The sequence below is a fragment of the Equus asinus genome, chromosome 6, assembly GCF_041296235.1.
Source record: "Equus asinus isolate D_3611 breed Donkey chromosome 6, EquAss-T2T_v2, whole genome shotgun sequence".
NCBI classification, from domain to species: domain Eukaryota; kingdom Metazoa; phylum Chordata; class Mammalia; order Perissodactyla; family Equidae; genus Equus; species Equus asinus.
Window position 1 is genome coordinate 46,528,282 of NC_091795.1, and position 24,265 is coordinate 46,552,546.

Genomic DNA, 24,265 nt, shown 5'->3' on the forward strand with positions numbered 1-24,265 from the left:
GATGAACATTAATGACATCTAGTTTCCCAACATAAAGACATTTCGGGCTGGTGATTTATCATCTCAACCTAATAGCACACCTGCTTGATCTTGATCCACGCATCTGTATCAGGGACAGAGTACGCAATTCACATTTTCTGCCATATTTACAAGAACAAAGCTTCAGTGTGAAGACTTAGTCACATATAGTATTTATAATGATATATCAAAATCATCAAGTGAATTACAAATAAGACATGATGAACTGGTGTTTAGAATGGGAAGGACATTTCTTACCAGGTGCTAATAATTTGAAGGTAGGTTTGACTGCAGGCTCACATCAGTTGATACAGTGCTCCCTTAATCAAAGGATAGTTAAAAAGAATATGAAATGAGCTGACACATTTTGACATGATTGCTGATTGCAGATCAGATACATGTGCGCTGCACATTGGGAACGCACTGGAAAGAGTTTTCATTCCCTTAAGTTATGGATTTTAAATCAGTTCCTGAGATGAACATTTCAAACCTATAAGCTTACAGTTCTGAAACACTCACCCAAACCTGGGAAATGAAACATGTGAATGAAAGCCTTTCCCATTCCTGCATATCTTCATTTTACTTTGAATTACAAAGCAAACTATAAAAGAACCAGAAGAAGATATAATTTTTGCTTGGTAGGATAGGGAAGAATATTTAAACATAAAAGCAAAGGAAGAAACCATAAAAGCAAACAGATAGATTTGACACAAACTTTAAAATATCTGTATCAAAAGGAGTCATAAAAACTACAAGGCAAAAGAAAAAAATATATAATATAAAGGATTGTATTCTTGATATATTGCAAGTCTTTAACATTTATGAAAAACAATAAACAATATTTATTAAATTAACCATTCAACAAAGTTTAACTGAACTTCTACTAATGCCCTAGTACTGTTTGAGCTTCAGCAGGTGACCCCACTGTTCCAGGACTGACTTGTGTCCCGGGACACGAGCCTAGCAGTGCTAGAACCAGGACAGTACCAGGCAACCCTGGGAGTTGGATAGATCTGAACTCAAGTTCTTGTTCCACCACTGTACGACCTTCAACATGTCACTCCACCTTCATAAGTCCCAATTTCCTCATCTTTAAATGGGTGTTAACTCTCGGAATTGCAGCGAAGACTAAACAAGATGAAATGTGCAAAGCTCACAAGCCTGGCATACAGCACATGATCAATAAATGGGAATTATGATGATCACTGTCATTATCGTTTGCCAGCTGTGAAGGCCTGCTAGTTTCTTCTCAATGTCTATTCTCTTACTCCTGTCTACAGAACGCCAGTTTGGGGGAAAAGTTAAACAAATCCTGCTGAATTCCTTGATAGAAGTTGTCATCCGACCTAGTTCTGGCCACTGAGAAAAAAGACGAAGTTTTTGGCTGAGACTTCCAAGAAAGCTCCTTAAAATAAGCGGATGTTTGCGCAGGGGGATGAGAGAGCAGACGTAATTGGTACACACATTGTCTCTTTTGCTTTTCCATTTATTCCTGAATCAGACACAGTCGTGCTGCGGGAAGCAAAGCGGCCATGCTGTGACTCCCCAGGTGACAAGACCTTGCCAAGGATGGCTGGGTTGAAAGAGACAACGAGTCCATTTCTCCACTGGCATCATGGAACCACTGTGTCCATCTTGGATTTCCGACTTTTGGACTTTTGAGTCTGTGAAAAAAAATAAAACCTTCAATTTGTTTAAGCCGCTGTTTCCAAGTTTGTGTTCTTCACAGCCAAAGAGAATTCTCAACCAATATCAGGCACCCGTTAATAGAAGTATGGGCAAACATTGGGGAAGTGTGTGACAAAACTTATTATACCATTATTATTATATAAATAGAAACATGACACCACATTTAACTGTCACATTGAAAATAAAGTACAGAGAATAATATTTAAAACACCGTATTTAACAATTAACAAAATGTAACAATTATTCTTATTATCAGGTCATGTTTTCTTCTGACTTTTTTCAGTGAAATAAAATGCAATAGATGCAAGGGAAGCTCCCTTTTGTCTTCTTCCTCACTTCCTCCCTCCCTCGCCAGGTTTAGCCAATATCCTGAAAGTGCTGTGAACCCTTCCTGTCTGGAGTTTTATACTTTTATTACATGAATACATATATACATATGGAAAGCAATATGCTATATAATAAGATATGTTAGTATATTTTTAAATTGCACATAAATGCTATGATTTTGTCCATATTCTTTTTTTTTAATTTTTTTTAGAAGATTGGCACCTGAGCTAACATCTGTTGCCAATCATTTTTTCTTCTTCTTCGCCCCGAAGCCCCCCACTACCTAGTTGTATATTCTAGTTGTGGCTCCTTCTAGTTGTGGCATGTGGGACGCCGCCTCAGCATGGCCTGATGAGCGGAGCCATGTCCACGCCCAGGATCCCAACAGGCAAAACCCTGGGGCGCCGAAGCAGAGTATGTGCACTTAACCACTCGGCCCTGTCCGTATTCTTTTAAGACCTGCCTTTTTAATTCAATAGTACAATTTTGAGATTCACCCACATATACACGTATGTATCTAGTTTATTCATTTTAATAGTTCTACTGTCCTCCATTGCACAAATACATTACAATTTATTCATCAATTTTTTCTTTCTCAGACATATATAGTTCTCAAAGTTTTGCTATTAGCACATCATTGAATACACAGGGGAAAGTCCCTCATTATTGTTTTAATCTGCATATCACTGATTGTTACGTGTTTATTAGTTATCCGGTTTTCCTCGTCTGTGAATTTCCTGTTCCTAGCTTATGCATATCATTTGGTGGAAATTTTCCCTTTGCCTCATTTATTTGTAGGAGTTATTTATATATCTTGAATAATGATTCTTACCTGGTTATCCATGGCATTGCTTTAAATTTTGATATCAAATTAACCAACTTTTTCTTAATTTTTTCTTCTTTTTGTTGAGATACAATTCACATAACATAAAATGCATCCTTTTAAACCATACAATTCAGTGTTTTTTAGTATACTGAAAGTTATACAATCTTCACCACTACTTAATTTCAGAACATTTTCATCTCCTTAAAAAGAAACCCCATACTCCTCAGCAATCACTCCCCATTTTGCCCACCCCCCAGCCCTTGGGAACCAGTAATCCATGCCTATCTCTATAGATTTACCTATTCTGGGTGTTTCATATAAGTGGAATCTCTTTTTCTAAGCATAATGGTTTTAAGGGTCATGTATGTTGTAGCATGTAACAGTACTTCATTCCTAGGTACAAAATTACTGAATCATATGGAAATGCTATGTTTTGATGAACTCCCAGACTATTTTCCAAGGGGTTGCACCATTTTACATACCCACTAGCCATATAGGAGAGTGCCAATTTTTCCGCATACTCCCCAACATCCAACTGTCCATCTTTTTATTGTAGCCATCCTAACATACTTACTGGTACAGTATTTTACTGTGGCTGTGATTTGCATTCCCCTGATGGCTAACGATGTTAAACCTCTTTTCACGTGCTTATTGGCCGTTTGTATATCTTCTTTGGGTATCTATTCAAATCCTTTGCCTATCTTATTTATTTATTTTTTTTGGCGAAGGAAGATTCGCCCTGGGCTAACATCTGTGCCAATCCCCTTCTATCTTTTTGTATGCAAGACACCTCCACAGCTTGGCTGGTGGGTGGAGTAGGTCCATGCCTGGCATCCAAACCCACAAACCCAGGTGGCCAAAGCAGAGTGCATGGAACTTTAACTACTTAGCCATGGTGCTGGTCCCCCTTTGCCTATTTTTTAAATGGGGTTATTTCTCTTTTTATTGTTTAGTTGTAAGGGCTCTTTATATATTCTGGATACTCGTATTTTACTAGCTATATGTTTGCAAACATTTTCTTCCATTCTGTAAGCTTTATTTTCGTTTTCTTGATAGTGTCCTTTGAAGCACAAACGTTTTTAATTTTGATGAAGTTCAATTTATCTATTTGTTTCTTTTATTACTTGTGCTTTGATGTCATATCTAAGAAACCATTGCCAACTCCAGATGATAGAGATTTACACTTAATTTTTCTTCTAAGAGTTTTATAGTTTTAGCTCTTATATTTAGGCCTTTGATCCATTTTTTAGGGAGTTTTTGTATGTTGTATGAGGTACAGGTCCAACTTCATTCTTTTGCATATGGGTATCTAGTTATTCTGTCCTTAATGATTTTATTTCGTGACTACTTTAAAAAATTCTTCTGCACTGTGACATAATGTTTGCCTATGATTTTCCCTCAAAGATTGAAAATTTTGGTTTTTACCTTTAGGTCTTTAATCTAGATGAATTTGATTTGGGGGTTGGTGTAAAGCCAGGATCCCATTCTCTTTCTTCTATCTGGCTGTAATTAGACACAGTGGCATTTTCTGAATACTCTGTCCTTTTCCTCCTAATCTGTAATGGCTCCTCTGTCAAAGAACAAAACTCCACACACACTTACGTATGGTTTTCTTGGTTCGCTATTCTGTCCTACAATTCCATTTACCAAACATTTAAATTATCATAGCTTTATAATAAATCAGTGGATTTGTAAAATTTCAATGATTTTTTCATTTCTAGAACTTCTATTTGGCCCTTTTTCAAATATAGCTCTTCTTTTTCTATGATTTTCTGATGTTTCTTTATGATTTCTATTTCTTCTTTTATCTCTAGTCAATTAACATATTGAATATACAGTCTCGTTTAGATTATTCTATAATGTCCAATTTTGAGGCTGTTAATCTCTTATTTATTATGGCCTTTACTCTTCCTCAGGGAGGCTCCTGTCTTCATATTGAAAGGTCATCCTCTATGGGAGTTGCTTTATTGGGGGGTCTGGAAGTGGAGGAAATATATTAACAGAGAAGTTTTCTTTTGCTGCTGCCAGGATCCTAGGGGTTTCAGCTATTTTGTGACTTATTTCAGGGTAATTGATTGACTTGAAGTCTCCACATCACATGAACAGGAAACTTTCAGACTCCTCTCCTGGTCATGGTATCTTGATTTCCATCAGGTGACTCTTCCATAATTTTTCACATGGTGCCCAAGTGTATGCCAAGATCATGCCATTGGTGGACAAGTCACCTTTTAAGCCAGGGTTAGCATACTGCTTCTTTTGGAATACATACTAACAAAGGCTGTAAAGGTACCTTTAAAACACTGCAATATAATGAGTGCTTGTAGACATCAAGACTGAACAGACTACTATGTTAAGACAATACATTTATTTATGACACTCTTATAATTCAACCTACTTTAAAACTTGATTAGAAGGAAAGATCCAGGACATAGATATTCCTCAAAAACTGGTTTGAGGAATGCTATAATCTCCTTTTACCTAGAGCAAAAGTAATCATCATTCTGCCTCTTGTCTCTAAAACAGGATTTCACACCACTTGAGGTTTATTGTTCTACATGATAGCTCTTCATGAACAAATGCGTGAATCATAGGTATCAAACTGTTTAAAACTGGACAATGGTTTGCTGAATTTGGGGGGGGAAAATCCTGTTTTGCACTTTATAGCATTGACATTTACCAACATACATCAGCAAACTTTAAGAAAGATTTTGATCATTTCTTTTTTTTTTTTTTTGGTGAGGAAGATTTGCCCTGAGCTAACATCTGTTGCCAATCTTATTCTTTTTTTTCTTCCCAAAGCTCCAGTACATAGTTGTATATCCTAGTTGTAAGTCCCTCTAGTTCTTCTATGTGGGATGTCGCCACAGCATGGCTTGATGAATGGTGTGTAGGTCTGAGCCTAAGATCTGAACCAGGAAACCCCAGACCACCAAAGCGGAGCATACAAACTTAAACACTATGCCACTGGGCTGGTCCCTGATCAGTTCTTTTTATTTAATTTTATATATCTAAAGGAGTAATGCTATAAAGTTGAGTTTTTTAAGCAATTTTGTTCATCATTCTCCATCCTTCATAATTTTCTTATGTCTGTAGCTTTTTGGATTATAACATGCCTATTTCTTTTGAGCAGGATTTAGCCTACCATCATGAGTATCAGATAGATAAAAAAAAATTTCATGTTGTAGATGCCATAACGTACCAATGGCATTTCCAAAAGCATAATGTTCCTGAAGTTTTATGCAAGTCAAATAAGTCTTATTGCTAATGATGTAGGAAAATACATTATGGAAATACCATGATGAACTTTCATTAAATTAACTTACGAAACCTCTACTTTATCAGAAAGTTCTGATTGTTGTTTATTAGATCTCTTAAGACAAGTGCATTACTTGGCATTAGCCTCTAGGAACAGCCAACTCTTTGGCTTTTCAAAGGAAAATCTGACGCCTCCTTGAAGGAAATTCAAAATGGCAGAACTGGGAACCAAACTACGGTGAGATTGCAAGACAAATGAAGCCTCTCAGAGAGCCTCAGAATGAGTTAAATGATACTGGTTAGGGAAAAACAATTTTTTTCTATTTTACTCTATTGTGAGTTCCAGTTTATAAAAAGTTAATTAACGAAGACCAATCATTTACCTTTCTGAATTTAAAAAGTAAATAGCCCATTAAACTATCTGTTAAAATGTGCTTAACATGGTACAAAATTTATCAAATTTTCATAGAAATACATAGATTGCTAGCAAGATAATGGGCAAGAGTAACATTTTCTCCACACTATTAATTTCTTTTAATGTTCTATAGCATAAGGAAATGTGGTTCTAATTTGAGGTTAGACTTTTCAGGATTCTTATCTGTACCTCTCTAGTGAGTTGTTATTTTATAACATTTGTAACTCTTAGTAGAGAAACCTCTCATTTTATATTCTTGCAAGTTGGAACCTGAAGAAGGCGTTTGAAAGTTTCTAACACTAAAAGGTTTAATTTTCCTAGCACAACCGAACTATGAGAAGTCTGATTGCTATCCAATATATTGTTTCCTGTTCATTTTGGATGGGAGCAGGGGAAATGAGACTGAGTCATCCTTTAAGTCGGCCCCTTAAGAACAGAGGATTTAAGACTAGAGATTGCACAGTTGCAGTTTGCCTGACCCAGTGTTCATATTATAGTAGGTGAAGAATGCCTTTAACTCCAATTCCAAAAACGCAGGAGATAGCCCAGAGTCCAAAGCCAAAACGTGGAGATCGGAAGTCTAAAACATGAGGAAATCTTATTAAACCAATCAATCAAGAAATATTTATAAAGTGCCTAAAATGCATTTATTGTTGTTAGGCAAGAAGAGATCAAATATTGAGGAAAAGGAAAAAATAAATACTCAAAAAGGCAGAATATTATATTATATGTTATATAATAAGATAAAGATAAAATTCATCTCAAAAGAGGGAACTGAAGAGCAAAGAAAGCACAACTAGAAGTAAAAAATAGAAATACAATAGAAAAAGAGAGTTAGAAAAACAAAAGAGCAGTAAGGAATAATTTTTATAAAAAGCAGTTGATAAGGAGAGCCACAGCTAGCCCAGGAAAGGAGGAGAGAATTGAAGTGACGAGACCAAGTCTCAGATAATATGATGTGAGAACTAGGGGAGACCTCAGGGATGGATGCCCTACCCGCTCCAGGAAGGAGGGTGAGCATCCTGCCTTAAGGTCACACAAAGAAGCAGACCTTGGTACCCAAGTCTTGGACTCCCAAGTTGCCACTTGCAATCTAATTCCAGCGCAGGGTCTCAAAGCAAAAGAGAGAAATCATTAAAGCCATGGCCATAAAGTGGAGAAAGGGGCTTAAGAACAGAAAGAGGGGACATGAATGGAGGACACAGTAGCAAAACATCGTTAGTGCAGCCTGAATTCTAGGAGGCCCAGCCAAGCAGAAGAAGAGGCTGTGCATTTTATTTCCACAGGCAAAATAATTATTTGAGATTTAAAATGCCCGTTTACCTAGGATGCTTGACTTGACTGCATGTGCATACGGACCCTTTGCTTTTTTCATAACACCTACTTTTTTTCGTTCGTAAGCACTGAAATACAATTTGAGAAACACTATAGCACACCCGACCTTTTTCAAATCTCTCAGACAATCTCCAAACTCCCCGGCCTTCCCCATCTCAAGAGTGTGAAATCTTATTTTCCAGTTCTCTGCTCAAATTTAACAAGCCACCTCCTGCTTAACCTTCTTCTGTGAAACCTGAAAGCACCAGACAATTGTACGCCCAACCCTTGCTCCTCTGAGCTCCCCAACTCTCCCCAACAGGAGTCCATAGAACCACAATTTCAAATCTCTGATAATAGCTCTCTGCTACCCGGAGTATCGCGTAAGGCTTAACTTATATCTTTGCACCTTAAATACAAAAGAACATCCCCCACCACGACCAAAATGTAAAGCATCTTTCTAACCATCCCCTCACCCTTTGACTTTAAGAGAGAAGCATTTAGACAGCATTTAATCATCTCCAAACTATCAAAGACAGATTAAATGAATCTATGCCAAGGCTGGGGTTTTGTTGATGATAATTGTTGTTTTTACCACTTTCTGGTGAAGATACACTTAGTGAAAACACTACAGCTCTCAATTAGGCAGCCGGGTGACTTATAAATATATATTTATGTTTGAAGCCTAAGTGGCCATTGGCTTCCCTACTGTTTTACTTAGCTAACAAAACAACTCTATCAAAGTAAGTATTATTCCAAAACCCAACTTCCTGTGCAGAATGCTCCCATGTGCTCCATCAGTCTGGCTCTCTGATGAACTACATCGTTTCTTATAAACTGTCCATGGCCCATAAATTTCCAAGCATAAAGGCTATTACTGTGCTGTGCAAATCTGCTGAGAATTTGGGCCTTTTGAACTCCGTTTTACCTGGTTGCAAATGAGACTGGGGAGAAAGTCTGTCTGCGAATTTTCTCACTGCCCCTCCTTCTCAGCCCTGCTCCCAATCTGATCAGTGAGAATTACTTAATGTGTACAAGATTGGAACAAGGGGTTATTTTGACTAATTTTAAGCAGCTTCTGCATCAAATTAGCATTTTCTTTCTGCAAGTGCTACCCATCAGGGAAGAGAAAAGGGAGGTTGGGGCAATTTTCTAATTAATCTGGGAAGTGTGGATTGGAAAACTCAGAAGGTAAAAAAAAAATCATTTTTTCGTGTACTAGCTAAATAATTCTAGACAACAGTGAGAGAGGAATCACAAGAGAATGATTTAGAATCCCAGCAAATGGCTAAATTGAGTTTATATCAGTACAAATTATGCTACTTGAAATCATACAATGGCCAGAAAATGTGAAGCTGCTACCCAATTTTAAGTCCAAAAATGAATAACATTGCTGGGCAGCATCACAATCATTATTGGCATCATCTGTTCTTATGTTTGTGCTTTACAGTTTATAATAGGTTCATAGACATAATCTCATTTGACCGTCATGAATAAGTCCAAAGAATTTAGAAAGAGAAATGGGACACTGACATGTTGTTGTCCCTAAGATTTCTAGATGGCTCATCACCAACTTCATTCAGTTTCATTGAATGATTGAAACAAGAATGGTGAAATTGATAGCAGGCAGACTACGCAGTGTGACCTGGCAACCAGGGTATCCCTAAGCATTTGCTACGAAGAAAGGATGTTTTCCAAAGCTAAACCATTTAAGTTTATCATCGTGAAATCTGACGGTTTCAAGAGCAAATTAATCCATCTTAGAATTTTAAGGCCGATAGGGAGGACTCCCCAAGTAAAGGAAGAAAAGAACGAATGGAGAAAGGAAGGGAGGGAGGGACAGGGAAGGAAGGAGGGAGGACTATGTTTATTCCAGAAATTATGTTTCCAGGGGTTTCCCATTGTGCTCCAGCAGCAGTCTCACCTTGCCATCCTCTAACCTAGAATCTGTCTTTTCACGTTCACACTTCCATTCACATCTCACTATGGAAACAGTGAGAGGCTCCTGCTATTGTTAGTTTCTTTGACACAATCACAGTGTTTTGTTGAAGAATTCTTCCTGGGATTATAAGGAAATTGTGGTTGTCTGTGTGGTGTATTTAGTGCAAACAGGGCTACTAAATTCTAGGGAGAAAAGAGAGGTTTTGCTTCCTTCACCACTTTAAAACCATTAAAAACTTTTTTCTTCCCAGGCAGTTATACTCTCAAAGTGAAAAGTGTCATCAAGTACACCAAGTGTATCTAAACTAGAGGATTTGGGGTAAAGAAGAGCACAGAATGAAATAGCATTGCAGCATCAGAGTGTCTGGTCTAAATACTCTTTTCAATGAAGTCCTACTTACTGCGTTACTGTTGCATTCATAATATGGTGGTTTTCATCTCTCATGGCTTGAAAAATATTGTTCATTGTGCTATAATATACACTTCACAACAATTAGGATTCAGCAGCACCGTATTTTCTTTCCAGATGTAATTCTCTCCCCTATTTATATATAAGATTCTCACTAAAATTCTCTTTCCAGGGGAATATTCAAAATTAATAATAGAATTTTAATAAAATCACAGCCATTACATGCTGTCGAATGATTTTCAAAATCTCAATATAAAAACCCCAGGTGACTGAAATAAGATGTAAAACCTAGCACAGGAAGTTCTTTTTCATTGTTTACTCTGGAATTTGTTCATTTAATGTGCTTATTATGGTGTGCAAGATGAGGTTATTCTCTCATACAAGTTTCCTTTTAAAAAGATCATAAAACCTCACTGTGAATATTTAACTGAAGAGTAATAACATAGTGTCAGATACTTACCCAGTACATTGGTATAACACTCTACATTTTGACATCTGTCCAGACAGATGTTTAAAACTTAAGCTCTTCAGGGTTTTTTTGAAGTTTTATAGAAAAAGATCTGGGAATCATTTTTTACACTAAAGATACTTTTTCACGATTTCACTGTCAATAATTTAATTAACTGAAACAAAGATAGAAAAGCCAGTGATTTATACAGGCTTTCGAAGAAGAATTTGCTCAAACTGAAAAAAAAATCTACACGCCGCTTTCCTAACTGACACACCATCATCAATCACCTTGTCTATGTACATGGTTTACATGTATATATAAAATATAGTTTCTTATTTTGACTTCTTTCCTTGATTTGAGTCAGTATAGCAAGCGATTTGATCGTGGAAAGGAATATTCATCTTCAAAGCAACAATAGACATGTTTTGTAGGATGTGTTCAAAAGTAACCCTGAGTTATCCTTTTCATATGCCGTAATGCCGCTGCTAAATATGAATGTGATATATTTCTTTTTAATTAAAAGTAGTTGCATTGTGGTGTGATTTTTAATAACTTCAGTGTCTTCGGATTTGTACATTTTAGATTCATGTTGAAACTTGTACACCACCACATGCTGATTGCAAAATTCATTAGTGCATAAATCATGTTTTAGTGATCGTCCTTTAAACAAAGTTGTTTTGATTTCCAAGTGTTCGCTCGTTGGCTTATTTATTATGAAGGTTTGTCAGGCAGAGCAGTTTAAGTTAACCAGTAACCAATAAAAGATTTAAACCTATAGATATGTCAGCCGATTTATTACTAACAAAGGTTTGGGGCTTCTTAATAAACACTCATGAAAACATGCTGTAATGGTTACTTCAGAAACCTTATTTCCATGCTGCACGCAAAGTTTAAAGGAGATTCCCTAGTTCCCTTGAAAATTAGAGAACAGCATGCATTATTTTCTTGAGTTTTATTATCTGAATATATGTCCATAGAAGATACTTAACTTGATTTGCTTTGTTATCAATATGCAGTTTGTTATTTCTGTTTTTCTAACATGGGTTCGTGAGCCATGACTTAAAATAGGGGAAGTCTTCCCACTCCGCCCACGTCTCTCGTAGGTGGTATATATGTCATCAGTAACTTTCAACGAGGTTAAGTGAACTCGTTCTTGGAAGGTTTTGACATTACAATCCTTTTATTGGGTAAATTTTTATGGAAGAAAATCATGATGCCAAACATAACTAGGACCAAATTCAAACTGATAGGCAAAAGCGTCTTCTTCGCCACCAGATCATTTTAGAAAATAAACAAAAACTGTGAAACGTTATGCCTTTCACAGCAGAATTTATGGACAAGTTGTGAAACTTTGAAAAATCTCTGGGTCTCAGTTTCCTCATCTTTAAAATGGTGCGAGGAGAGGAGGGGTAAAGGATTGAAATGGATCATATCTAAATTCCTTGCAAATACTGAAATTGTATGATTCCATTAACAATGGAATCATGAGTCCATTAACAACCCTCATTTAATGCATAGAACACATTTTCAACTCCAAAGCTAATGCAATGCTGTGTAAATGCTGTACTTTCAACAAATAGTTACCAGGAGCGATTACCTGGTATTTACAGACCATGTTCCTACAGACAAAGTTAAAGGAAGCTTTAAGGCCTTTATCCAGAAAACTCAGATCAATCTAATCTATGATGGGGCCAGACAACCAAGATTTAAGAACAGAATAAACATTCTCAACCATTTTTGGCTGAATCATTCAGATGATCACTCAAATTTCCACTTCCTTTCACTGGGGTCTCTAAATATCCTCTCCACATTCATGTCTATAAGGCTTTGGGGGTGAAGTTTATGGTTTCTTTTTTTTTGTTTTTTAGTCTATTTATTTTAACTCTTTCAATGAACAAAGGAGATACACAGAATATTTTCACCAAAACAGTATCCTTTGCTAAGGCAAAAAATAATTATAAATGTAGTAACTAGAAGATCATTATGTCTAGCTGTGTTTAAATGAATTGCATTTAAGTGGAAAATTCATTTTCACTGACCCAAATACTCAAGTACAAAACTATGCCTTCCACTTGTGCCCAAAGTTCAGTATATCAGGAGGACAGGACTATCTTGTGTCAGCTTTGTGCTTGATGTTAAAATAAGAATGGGAGAAGAGAGAACCCCACCTGGAGTAAATTTTGAGTTTTGTTTGATGCAATAATTTTTATCAAAAAAAAATCATACCTATTCCGAATCTGTTTGTAGCATGATCTCAAATGTTGCGCGGTCTCTGATGGACTTGATAGGAACAGCTTTAGAGGAGCAAGACTCTAATTTCTTCCAAATGCATCCTTCTTTGAATTAAACAGTGAGAAGGTGGAAAACACTGTGAATATGCTGTTCATGTGTTTTAACAGCTAAAAGTGCTTTAGTTCAAAAAGATGTTAAAGGATATAAAGGCCCAAAGTAGTCAACTATGTATATTTCCATGACACCTTAACAATTTATTTGTTAAATCATATTCACCTAAATGCAGAGCCAGTAGGCTCAGAGCTTTGCAGGCCTTCCCAGGACATCCAAATGTGCCCAAGGGAAGGTAGGCATATTTTTGGATACTGTAATTAGAATCACTTGGTTGCATATAATAGAAAAACACAAAATAATAGTGACAAACAAGGAAGGAATGAAGGAAGAGAGGAAAGAAAGAGGCTTCCTTCTCATGTAAATATAGAGGTAGGCATCCTAGGACCGGTAAAGTGACTACAAGATGTCATCAGTGACACAGGCTCCTATCTTTCTGCTCTACGTCCTACCAAGTGGTTTCTATCCTCAGGGTCACCTCCAGCTCAAGATAGTTGCTAGAACTTTAGCTTTCACTTCCCAGTTGCTAATCTCACAAAGTAGGAATAGCAGAAGGACAAAAGGGTTCCTCCTACCTGAGTCAACTCCTTTTAAGCAACTTTCCCAAAATTCCACAGAACATTTCTGCACTTTGGCTAGAGCTCAGTCTCACATCCACACTTAACTGCAAGAGAGGCTTGGAACCATCTCTAACTCTGGGTGGCAGTGGTCCTGACCAAAACTCAAGTTCTCTTCTTAAGGAGGAAGGGGAAGTGGAGATTGGGGTAGACAAGAAGCAATCTCCGCTATAGGAATACCTCTACAACTAGGGTGTCAAATATTTTTAAAGGACTATTTCAAGAACACATTTTTTGCCCTTAGAAGAGGGAATAGGTTTGCTGTTGAAGGCTACCCCTAAGGCTAAACTGTGGAATATGAGTGGTGATGAGTGGGGTGCTAAAAGTCTTAGGGACTGGACTTCATTAGAGTCTGATAAAAACCAACTTCCAAGCAGGAAAAGAAAGTGTGCATCTGTTGCCAATTCTTTCAGCTAATTGGAGACGTTCCAAGGGTGAGAATTGGGGTGTGGCAGCACTGGGCATCCAGTAAATTTGTTGACATCTATGTTAAGCACAGGAAGCAGCAGAGAGGAGCCACAGGACTCGGGCTTTGACATCGCACAGACCTGGTCTGGAATGAGAAGTCTGCATTCCCCTTAACTTCCCTGACCGTCTCTTTCTTTACCTCCAAAATAAGGGAACATAGGGTTCCTATGCCTCATAGGGTGCTATTGCTCTAAAGTGGGAATTCCATAAAGCACGATGCTTAATAAATAGTGGCAGCTACTAGGACTATTATCGTGCATGTCTTTAATGTCTGATTTAGAACAAGATAAGCAACCAAATGCTCAAAGACATAGAGGGCGGGGTTCACCTTGTTTGCCTGGTAAATACATCACTCCCCTTTTCCTATCTTTCCTCCTACACTCTCAATTATTTCTGTATTTCGCCTAGGTTTTTAATTCTCCCTTACCACACCTTAGGGCTTTCCACTAAATCCACCTAATAACACTGTGTAAATCCATGAGTTACTACTCCAAATTTATGAAAAGTACATGGTCTAAAAAAGTCATAGTTAGGAGAGGCAGGAGACCATAATGATTAAGATCTTGGACTCTGACATCAAACTTAAAACCCCAGCCCCAACACTCAGTCAAGCTTCTTTAATCCCTCTAGGTCTCAGTTTTGTCATCTGTAAATTGGAAATAATAATTCCTCTCTCACAAGAAGTACATGGAAAGCACGGAGGTCAGAGTCGGGCACGTGGTAAGTAATGAACAAATGGTGGTGATTGTTATGCCGTCAGAAGAAAGGATGGAGGGGAAGAGAAGTTACATTCCCTGGGGGTCTCCTCAATGCCACACACTATACTTTATATTAAAGTTTTAGACAGTTTGTTTTTCTTTGCACTGATCCAGAAAGTTGTGAATTTTTCTTTACAGATGAGGAAACTGACATTTGGAATGACAAAAGGAATGGGAAAGACAGAACAGATCAATGAGTGTGGCATTATTTGGTCCCAGGATTGTGTTCCCAAAGCTCATGTTCTTTCCACTCATTTACCAGGAAGAAGCTGGCTTACCAATTTCTAATCCAACCTCTTGATACGCCAAAGAGGCTGGGCAAAATTTAGGACACAGGCTCAGTGATTACTGTCAGCACTGAAGTGACCTCAAAAGAATGTTTTTAGCCTTGGATATGAATGTCTTCTTTTAAATATGGGGTTTATCATCCAATATATTTTTAATGTCAAAATGGCTCAATCACAGTGGAATTTTAGAAAACCTACTGCTAGGATAGATTTTAAATTTTTAATTTTAATGTTATTTTTATAGCGCCCCAAACTAAAATTTCCTTTATGTGACTGCCAGTCAAATATTACACATGGATCCGAAACAGTTAAGTAAAATGAACATTATTTTTTTAATGATACCTCTCATGTAAGAAACATGTGTGTTTATAGATCTTCTGGTAATTCTCTACATTAATTCCTTGACCTCAAACTGACCAGAGAAGGTCAACAATTCTTGTAATGTCCCTGAGTGGTACATTTTCATCTCAAACTTAGCTGTAAAGTATATAAAAGCTCAGGCAGTCAGAAAGCACCCAAATAGCTATACAGCTCAGATGACCCCAAAATGCAAGTTAATCCCTCCAAGGTCAGTTGTAATTTATGTTCAATTAACTGGCTCAAGAAACCTGTTTTAGAGAGAAGCCAGAAATTAGAAAACCCGTTGCTCGACTTTTTCATGGGGAACACTTTCTGCAAAAGCCACAATCAGGGGCCCAAAACAAGAGGCTATCAACAGACTTTTCCCCTATCTGAGTGCACTAAGGCTCCTCAGTTCTCCTCCACTGACCACACTGGCTCATTCCAGGGATGTGCTGGGGACTTGGAGGATTTGGATGGAAAATCTATTGTTCCCATGGCTACTGGATGCTGTACAAGTGAAGAGAATTGCCAAGCCCAGGCTCCACTTCACCATGGAAGGTACCAAGTTAAGCCTCCGTTAAGATACATCAAAAAAACACAGGAGGCAGTGGGAGGGACTCTCGCTGACCAAATCTGAGACATTTGAATGGCATTTTTATTTTATAATTTTATAGTTTTATAAAATTATTATTTAATTTTTTTAATTAATTAATTATTAATATAATTTTATAATTTTATAAAATTATTATTTATAATTTTATTAAAAATGTAGTAATGAAGCAGCACCTATTAAATAAAATAAGAATCTGTTAGTCCATACTGATACAAAGTAAATGAACAAATAAATCAAGCAGAAAAAGGAAAAGCTCTTCCTTACAATAGAATGCCAATTAACAAATATATTAAAAAGATGGAGTTAGAAGATCCTCAATGGATGTGGAAACCAGTGAATAAAAGCTTGATGAGGAACAGGATATTTACATAATAATCTCAAACTATCTCCCCCTTAGCAGACAACACCTTAATCAAGTGAACAAAGTTAATGTCACCAATATTGGAACAAACAGACATCATGTGCCAGCTGATACCATGGATGGAGGGCACTTCATCTCTTCTATGGTACTCCTGCCAAAAAAGCATAACCTGAATCCAATCATAATGAAACGTCAAACAAACATCAACTGAAGGACATTCCACCAAAATAACTGGTCTGTACTCTTCAAAAAGCTCAAGGTCAAGGAAGACCAAGAAAGAGAGAGGAACTTTTTGTTCCAGATTTAAGGAGACTAAAGAGAGATGACAAGAAAAATGTAATGTATCATCCTGGATTAGATTCTAGATCAGGAAAAAAAATGATATAAAGTTGAGCCAGTCCTGATGGCCTAGTAGTTAAAGTTCGACGTGCTCTGCTTCGATGACTGGGTTGGGTTCCCAGACAAGGAACCACACCACTCATCTGTCAGTTGCCATGCTGTGGCAGCAGCTCACATATGAGAACTAGAAGGACCTACAACTACAATATACAACTATGTACTGGGGTTTTGAGGAGGGGAAAAAAAAAGAGAGAGAGGAAGATTGGCAAATATGTTAGCTCAGGGCAAGTCTTTCCCAGTGGAAAAAAATAATAATATAAAGGACATTGTTGTGGCAATTCATGAAGTTTGAATAAGGACTGTGGATTAGATAACAGTATTGCATCAATATTAAATTTCCTGGTTTTAATAATTATTCTGTAGTTGTGTATGAAAATGTCCTTATTCTTAGAACACACACACTGAAGTATTTAGTAGTAAAGGGGGATAACGTCACCAACTCAATCTCAAAGCCTTCAGGAAAAGATTATACATTATATGAAAGAGAAAGAGAGAGAATGATAACGCAAAAGTCAAAATGTATTCAGTTAGTGATGTCTAGGTAAACGATTAAAGAATTACAGGAGTTCCTTGTACATTCTTGCAAATTTTCTATAACTTTAAAATCGAAAGTTTTCACTTGCAACTTTTCTATACGTTTAAAATTGAAAATCAAAATAAAAAGTTATTTTAAAGATATATTTAAAAATTAAAAACTACCACAAAATATAGTGATTATTAGTTAAAGATATAGTCTGAAGTTTTTAAAAGTGAGAAGACCTGGTATCTGGTGTTTGATTTACAATGTTCCAGAAAAAATAAGAGAGTAAGAAAAAGGGGGAAACAGATAACACAAAAGTAGCAAAATGTTGATAATTCTAATTCTTGAAGTTGGGTGATGGATACGTGGATCTGTTGTACCAGTCTCTCTATTTTTGTATATGTTTGAAATTTTTACATAATAAAGAGTTTTTAAAATTTTAAGTCCTAAGTTGACGCCCAACTTCCAGCTCCAGCAATGACAACAATGATAATTCAATTCCCTCCCCAGACACACATACATTCCAGTTTTCCCACCCTCCTGGTAGTCATCGTAAAAAAATCTGGATGGTTTGCACCATTCTCCAGACTATAATTTGAATTCAAAAGCAGCATCTTATGGGAACTATTTGACATTTAGTGGACACTCAATTATGTCCCGATACAGGAACTGAGAGCTACATGTGGGGTTCTAGTAATGATTTGCTAATACAGAACGATGGAGGTTTATGTTCTTTATTTCTTCTATTCAGAAAAAAAACGTGTTCTACAGCACAGCTGGAATCAGAAATCCTGGGAAGTGGACAAGCTTTCAGAAGGGCAGCCATAGGAAAGGAGTTTTTCGCATCGCAGTTTGAGATGACATATTCCCATACATTGCATGCAACTCGACATTAGGTTCTGGAGGGCTTCCATTTGAGGTAGCATTCACATCTTTGACTGGCTATAAAAATTTAAATCTTGAGGAAATGAGTAGGAAAAAAAGCACTGTCTAATGTAAGATTGAAAACAAAAGTCAACATCAAGCTTCAATAGACACTCCCTGAAATCTGGCGGAACCATGAGTCCTTCTGGGAACCCTTATCGAACAAGAAATCCTCATATTGACTGTGATTTTCACCCCTGAAGGGAGGCCAGGGACTGTTTCATTTAGATGTGAGAAAGCAATGTAAAAAGATCATTAAGTTAAACCATTTAGCGGGGATGCAGTAATGATAAGATTTAAATATGTATGGTATGTTTAAAAAAGTGCCACAGAGACATTCATTATTTAATTTCATTCCCACAAACACCTATAAGGTAGACTTGGAAGAAAGAATTCATCCCTGTGTTACAGGTGAATAAACTGACGCTCACGACGATTACTTCACCAAAGTCACACAATAAGTCAATGAGAAGGCTAGACTTCCTTCTGAAGATTTCCCATTTCCCAATCTCCCATATTATTCCCAAGAACAATGACCAGGAGAATTCACAGGAGGCAAACGTTTCATGACCATCGTGCTGCTCACAACAGGTGCAAGTGCATTACCTGCCATTCTTTCTAAAGCAGACTTTACGTATCAGGACAGGTTATTCTAAGGCAGCAGGTTCACAAAACAATGTCAGATCTGTTTTTGGTCTTCTGCAACATTTTCGGCAGAATCTGATATCAACATATTATTCACAGAAACACACAACCCGATGCCGTGGAGATTCTCCTGTCAACATCATATGCCTAGGAGGATTTTAGAAAATCATTTTTAATTAAAAGTGCCAAACATTAAAATCAAGCTGAGATATTCTAAATACTAAAGAGAATTAACCAGATAGAATGACTGGCCTAAATTTCACAGTAATGAAGGGAGTAAAATCATTGACTTAACCTTTGGGCTCACATGCAGGTTTAATTCCTATGACACATAATGAAAATGCTGCCTACAGACTCCACAACCAAACTTCACAAAAAGTACAGTATTGTCATTTGAAACACACTGTATTTAAAAAATGACTCCGATAGAGTTCATGCAGATATGGATACCCTAGGAGATGAATGAGGTTCAGAAAAGTCCAGGAGCAGAGTGATGAAGTTACCTCCCACGGTAAGCACTGCTAAGTGTTTGATAAATATTTCCTAAATAAATAAGTGGAGGGAAATGCAGGGTTTTCTTAGCAGACATCTGCTGGGTTAGTTTTTATATTAAAAAAGAAAAACTGATGCATCTGCTATTTCCTAGACCACTGAGGGAACCACGCTCTAAATCTCCCTGTATTTATTTGCTAGGGTTCCCATAACAAAATAGACTGGGGGCTTAAACACCGAAATTTATTTTCTCCCAGTTCTGGTGGCCTGAAATCCAAAATCAAGCTATTTCTTTTGAGGCGTCTCTCCTTGGCTGGCAGACTGCCGCCTTCTCCCTGTGTCTTCACATGCTGCTTCCTCTGTGTGTCCCTCCCTGGTGTCTTTTTGTGTCCAAATTTTATCTTCTTTTAAGGAGACCAATCATATTGGATTAGGGCCTGCCCCCAAAGCCTCATTTTATCTTAATTACCTCTTTAAAAACCCCACCTCCAAATACAGTCACATTCTGAGATACTGAGGTTTAGGGTTTCAACATATGAATTTAGCGGGGGACACAATTGAGCCCATCACACTCCTGCTGCCTGAAGCCTCAGTCCATTCATGCAGAGTCTTGAGCCAAGCTGCATCCAATTACAGACAAAATTTGAGCACCTGCCCCAACCCAAACTGAGTTTCAGATTCTCACCAAATTCATGTCGTTTAGATTCCCCTTATGCTCTATTTCTGTCCCATGCTGTAAGTTAAGAGGTATTACTTTGTTCTAATTATCAGGCAAAACTTAAACAAAACACCTCTTTACCTATTTGGGAGCTATCCAATTTCATTTATTCCAAAAAGAAAAGGCAATATTCCAGATATTTACTTGAGTCTACTTATGGGAGCTCATTACCCCATTTGCCGTGTTACCAGCTCTACAACCACATATTTACCTTTTTCTTTTTTCTATAACCAACAACAGGTGAAAATACTCCCATGTATATAAGTATATAATTTAGTCAATGACAAAGGCAAAATATTCCCGTTGCATGTGGATAGAGCCTGCAACTAGGAAGCAAGAGATGATGCCGGTTTAGGACCTTTAGCTCCCTGCTTCGTATCACAAGACATCGCTTAATAGCTACAATCTCTAAGTTAGTTTTCTAGAGAGAAGATAAATTCTGAATAGATGTCTATATTTCAGGAGCCTCAAGATGTTGTGGAATGCTGTAACTCAGCTGTTTGTCAATTATGTAAACATGAAGAAAGAGTGATGTTGTGCACGACTGACAGCAAAATCCTCCACCTAACAGGGACTATTTCTGGCAACCTTGCCACTGAGCTTCACCGTTTTCTACCCCCAGGATGAGACGTCAGATACTGCACACTTTGGGTTGCAAAAGTCCTCCAAATACACATCTGGATGAGTTAACACACCGTCTCCTGGATAAACAGCCCACAAGCTTAAACATTGCTGAAGAAAATCACACAGCCATGCACAAAATGCTGCCTCTTGGTCTCCAATTCCATCCAAGTCCTTGATGCTGGCCAGCAAGCTTTGCATTTCCAGGCAGCTGCCTCTCCCATTTTGCATTGTGATGTTAACATTTAACATTTCCCTCAAGCTCTTTCCCTTTCTCCTATCCTTGGGGCAACCATACTTCCTGGTTTGTCCAGGACTGAGGGGGTTCCCAGGTGGGATGTGGGACTTGCAGTGCAAAAACGTGGTTACCGTCCTCCACCTCATTCTCATCAAATGACATCACTACCATATCTCCAAAAAGAAAGTTAAGATTATCAGGTGTGAACTGTCCCAAACATCATCCCCTACCTGGACATACAACTGTGTCCATCACTTGCCTTCAGTCTTGGAGACTAGGGTATCCCACTGCTGATTCACAGCTCAGTTCCCCATATAATGGCTCTTTCCATTATTTAACACCTCTCTCCTAGAATTTCAACATTTCTTCCTCTTTCTCTTCAGTATACAAATATGTACAAGTCTTTCCCATCTTTGAAATCACCTATGTTCTCCGTCATGTATCCCTTTATGACAGCCCTACTTCTTGCCTTTCCTTCACCATAAACTTCTTTTTTTTTCATTAAGGCATAATTGGCATACTACATTATATTAGTTTCAGGTATACAACATAATTATTTGATATTTGAAGACACTGCAAAATGATCACCAAAATAAGTCTAGTTAACATCTGTCACCATCCATCTTCACAGAATTTTTTTTCTTATGATGAGAACTTTTAAGATCTACTCTCTTAGCAACTTTCAAATATGCAATATAATATTATTAACTATAGTCACCATGCTTTACATTATATCTCCGTTACTTATTTATCTTATAACTGGAAATTTGTACCTTTTGACCCACTTCACCCATTTTGCCCACTCCCCACCTCCCCCTCTGGCAACCACTAATCTGTTCCCTGCATCAATGAGCTTGGTTTTGTTTTATTTTGTTTTGTTTTTAGATTCCCCATGTAAGTGAGATCATATAGTATTTGTCTCTCCCTTTCTGACTTATTTCACTTAGCATAATGCCCTCAAGGTCCATCCATGTTGCCACAAATAGCAAGATTTCATTCTTTTTTATGGCTGAATAATATTCCATTGTATATACATATCACATTTTCTTTATCCATTCATCCATCAGTGAACATTTAGGTTGTTCCCATATCTTGGTTATTGTAAGTAATGCTGCAATGAACATGGGAGTGCATATATCTTTTCAAGTTAGTGTTTTTATTTTCCTCAGATAAATACCCAGAAGTGGAATTGCTGGATCATATGGTAATGCTATTTTTAACTTTTTGAGGAACCTCTCTACTGCTTTCCATGGTGGCTGCACCAATTTACCTTCCCCCCAACAGTGCACAAGGGCCCCCTTTTCTCCACATCCTTGCCAACTCTTGTTACTATTTCTCGTCTTGTTGATAATAGTCATTCTAACAGCTGTGAGGAGTTATCTCCTTGCAACTATAAACTTCTTGAAAGAGATCCTGGATGAGCTCATCTACTCCAATGGCTCCTCCCAAATCGTCATCTCCAGCCCTGACCTCACTACTAAAATGCAGACCCATGTCTTCATCTTTCTAATGGGCACCTCTATGTTGATAACCTATACGTATCATAAACTCAAAACGTCTAAAACATGGTTATCATCTTTCTTTCTAATATGCTCCTTCTTCTAAAGTTACTGTCCCAGAAAATGGAACCACAATCTGCCCAATTTTTCAAACCAGAGACCATGCCATTGCTTTCATCTTCTCTTTATACCTCATTGCTCACATCCGTACTAGCCTGCTGTGTCCTAAATATCTTCTCCTATTTATCACTCTCAATCCCTAGTCCCCACTATTTTCACAACAGCTTCCTTACTGCTTTCTTATCTCCCTCGTTCTAGTCCTACGTCTTTCAAACTATCCTTCATGAGGTTGACATCTGTGAGGTCATGGATTGAGGAATTCCTATTATGTGGGAGTAGAGAAAAATCTTTGATTTAGCCCTATGAACACCAAAGTGGCCACAAGGATGTCTCTTTGGGATTAGTGAAAGATTTCTAATTTGTTCACGAAAATGACTGGATGGATGTCCCCACTGGATTTGTGCCTGATTCAAACAACAGTATAAATTAATGGAAAGCCATCAAGGAGGCTGCCTGGGCTCCTTTGCAGGAATGCCAGTAGCTGATGGGCAGCACTCACCTGTATGGAGACCTTTCTCTCTGTTTTTGCAGTGTTCACCCTTCTAATCTGTATTACCCTGGCCTCTAGGGGTTAATGGTTGTTAACAAGTCGAGCTGTTACAGAAGCCACTGGTTATTTCACAACGTTAGCTGATATGATTTTCAACTCATGTCTTACAGTGTCGTCCTCCTGCCCCTTTGCTCCAACTACACCAGCAAACTGGCTATTTTCTAGGTAAGCCACTGTCTCAACTCAGTGCCCTTGCCTGGAATATCTTTCTCCTCCTTCAACATTCCCAAATGAGTACATTCAGAAATTATCAATAATACTTTTCATTTGGAAAAATAAATTAAGTAGACCATGGGAGGGTAACATCTGCCTAGAAGCTGTGTTGATCCTGGAACTGTCTGCCTTCAAAACTATTCCTTGCTCTGCTCTATACTGCAGGAGGGCTGATCTTGTGTTTCCCAGGTTCCATGTCAGCTGGTTTCTTCCTGGTTTAGCCAAAAGGAAGTACTGGTGACAGATGAGAGTGAAAGCAAAGACTCCAGAATTATTTCTCTCTCTCTTATCTCCTCCATAGCTCCAGCTCCTGCTAGACATGCCTGGCCTGGTTACATCCTTTACCAGGGGACCCTGAGCCCTGGAGTCTGGGAACTTCCCTGCTCCCTCCGTTCCTCTAGTCACCGTGGAGCAACTGAGAGCCTTTGCTCAGCTCTGGATTGCCTCGCTGCCACTTGGTTGCCTTCCCAGCCTCTTCTGTCCCCGTGTAACCAATTCCCTGGGTTAAATTCTTCCCCCTTATACACTCAGAGTGTCTCTGTTTTCTTGGTTGAACCTGGATATAAAAACCTGTCCGGATCTCTACTCCTCCCCACCTCAGCCCCTCACGAAGGCTTTCAGGGGCTCCCTTCCTCCAGGTTGTCGGTTTAACTTCTGTGTTCCCACAGCACCTGTGTAGATTCCTATGGGTTGGGACGGTGGTTTTGTTATCAGCGCTAGCCCGCAATGAACTCTTGAGAGCCGAGACAACGTCCTGTTAATCTCAGGATCCCCTGTGTCCTGCTCGCTGCTCAGGGCACAGCACATGCTCAAGATTTTGGAACTCACACACATATGCACACACAAGGACTTTTTCAGTCTTAAAAACAATTCGATGTAATATTTTAGGGAG

General features: G+C 38.0%; 1 protein-coding gene across 1 annotated transcript in view; it reads right to left on the bottom strand.

Moving 5' to 3' along the window:
* Positions 1 to 791: 791 nt before the first annotated feature.
* The window catches only part of LOC139045513 (uncharacterized), a 35,518-nt gene continuing 12,044 nt past the window's right edge, over positions 792 to 24,265 (bottom strand). Inside the window, exon 2 of the mRNA XM_070512029.1 lies at positions 792 to 1,682. The gene's annotated coding sequence lies outside the window, so the exon portion shown is untranslated. The remainder of the gene's footprint in view (positions 1,683 to 24,265) is intronic.